Below are 2,928 nucleotides of genomic sequence, written 5' to 3'. Positions count from 1 at the left end.
CTTGTTTCCTTTCCTCACTGGGCTATTTTCCCTATTGGAGCCCCTGGGCTTATGGCATCTTGCTTTTCCAACTAGGGTTTTAGCTTGGCTAGTAGTAGCAGTAGTAGTAGTAGTAGTAGTAGTAGTAGTAGTAACAACATCAACAACAACAACAACAATAATAATAATAATAATAATAATAATAATAATGTGCATTAACGTATGCATATAACGTATGATATACGTATAGTCACCAACAAAGAAACAAACTTAATACATACAACCCTTCGATCTTCGTACAAGGCTAAAACACTATATTGGATCAGCGTTAATAGAATATTATTGCAAAGGGGAAAATGACCCAGTGACCCATATCTAAGAATCGTTCATTGGAAGAGATTAACTTCGAAGAAAAAGAGCGTCACAGACCTAGTGCTGAAAAGGATAATAAAGATGTTAATAAAGATGATTCGTAGAATAGTGAATTATTTCTCTCTCTCTCTCTCTCTCTCTCTCTCTCTCTCTCTCTCTCTCTCTCTCTCTCTCTCTCTCTCCTCTCTCTCTCAAAAAAAAAAAAAAAAAAAAAAGAAAAAAAAAAAAAAAAAAAAAAAAAAAAAAAAAAAAAAACCGCACACAAAATATAAATTAATCAATTAATGGCTCATTTTCATTCTTCAATCCATAAAATCACATACACAAATAATAAGTACATCTCATTTTTATTCTTAGACTAATGTAATCTTATTTCCCTTCATCTTTAGTCCATCTGTCAGTATATAAATACTGTGTATATATATACTGTGTATATATATATATACACACAAACATACATACATACATACAAACGTAAAACTTAACGGACAACGTGATGCTCAGATGCAAAAGAACCACATGAAAAAATTATAATATAAAGTGAATCCTGACTAGTTTCGCCTTACGCCCTTAAGAAATCTTTTTGCGTGTATGTATATATATATATATATATATATATATATATATATATATATATATATATATATATATATATATATATATATATATATATATATGCATATATATATACATACATATATATACATACATATATATATATATATATATATATATATATATATATATATATATATATATATATATATATATATATACGTAACAACAACAACAAATGCAGCCGTTTCTAGTCTACTACAGGATAAAGCCCTCAGCCATTATTAATGTCTGATATTTGGCCAGTTTTGATCACCGCAGTAGCTAGTATGGATTGGTAATATATATATATATATATATATATATATATATATATATATATATATATATATATATATATGTATATGTGTATATAACTTATATATATATATATATATATATATATATATATATATACATATATATATGTATGTATATGTGTATATAAATATATATATATATATATATATATATATATATATATATATATATATATATACACACACCTTTCTGAGTTTGCATACCTTAACGTGGTGAAAGGGTTTGTTTATCGCCAAAATTAGCAAAGCTGTTCTAGGTTGGTTGCTGTGAGCGACCAGAATAGTCTCCCACCATCACCACTCCGCAGTGGCCAGCATGGTGATGGATATATCGAACCCCAGACATAACAAAGGACACTCGTAGTTCACGAGAGGGTTTACGAGATTCAACGCGACCTTACGCTATGTGATGTACGTATGTATTAAGGAAAGGATTCTGAATTGATCGTTGGGAAGGGTGACAGCGAGCGAAGGGGAAATAACAGACAGTAATGGTTATTGATAGAAAGTTATATTACTTTTTTAACCTTTTATTGTGAAATACACATGTACCATCACAGTTTATCACATATATAAATCATAGTAAATTTATATGAAATATTCTTTTTTTATTTAGTATATAGTGTATTTTTACTATTTATCTAAATATGTTTTTAAATCAAAAATATATCTGGTCGTGAATACTTTATTTTAATAGAAGTTTTAAAACCTATTTTATTTACATTAAACGTATTTATCATTATGCTAACCTTTCACCCCCAAAGGACGTACCGGTACGTTCTTGCAAAACTCTATTAATTACATATTTTTACATATTTTTGATATTTTTTTTGAGAAACTTCAGGCATTTTCCAAAAGAATGAGACCAACCTGACCTCTCTAGGACAAAAATTAAGCTTTTTAGAGCAATTTAAAAAAATTATATAGCAAAATGTGCTCGAAATTTAACCTTATAGTGGGGGTAAAAGGGTTAATATATCTAAGTAATTGCCGGTCAAACGTCGAAGTAGAAAAGGTTGCACAAAGATTGGTTGGTGAAGACGATTGTGGATGTTTCCATTTAAAGAAACTTTTTTAATTTTCTAATCGTTGTGAACGCTGCCAGCGAACGAAGGGAAAATAACAGAGGAGACAGTAATGGTTATTGATGGAAATAGATATTACTTGGAGGGGAAAACGCGAAGTAAAAAATGTTACGAAACGACTGGTTGGGATTGTGCAAGTCTCCATTTAAGGAAACTTAACTTGAAAACTACGAGGAATATATAGGATTTATATACAAACACTCTGGAAGGCTTTTAGGAAACAGTATATTTCCTGGAGAATGACTGATAAAGTGTGTAGGTAGGAGAGTACCGGTTTCTGTGTACTAGTCCTTACTGAGGCAAAGGTGTATTTCTATTTAAAGATTTCAGGCAAATTCAGCTCGCGACCATCGAGTGAGGGAAGAGGATTAGTCATACCCTGGTGAGAGTAGGGTGCGTGTGAATGCATTGTTCATACCCATGTAAATATTTAGCACTCATTTTTGACAGGTTGCGTACAAGTCTATAATACAAAATATATAAAATATCCTATATATATACATATATATATATATATATATATAGTATATATATATTACATATTATATATAAATTTACTATATATGTATATATGTATA

This window comes from Palaemon carinicauda, chromosome 31 (genome assembly GCF_036898095.1).
Source record: "Palaemon carinicauda isolate YSFRI2023 chromosome 31, ASM3689809v2, whole genome shotgun sequence".
In the NCBI taxonomy this organism is placed as follows: Eukaryota; Metazoa; Arthropoda; class Malacostraca; order Decapoda; family Palaemonidae; genus Palaemon; species Palaemon carinicauda.
This window is presented reverse-complemented; position numbering follows the sequence as displayed.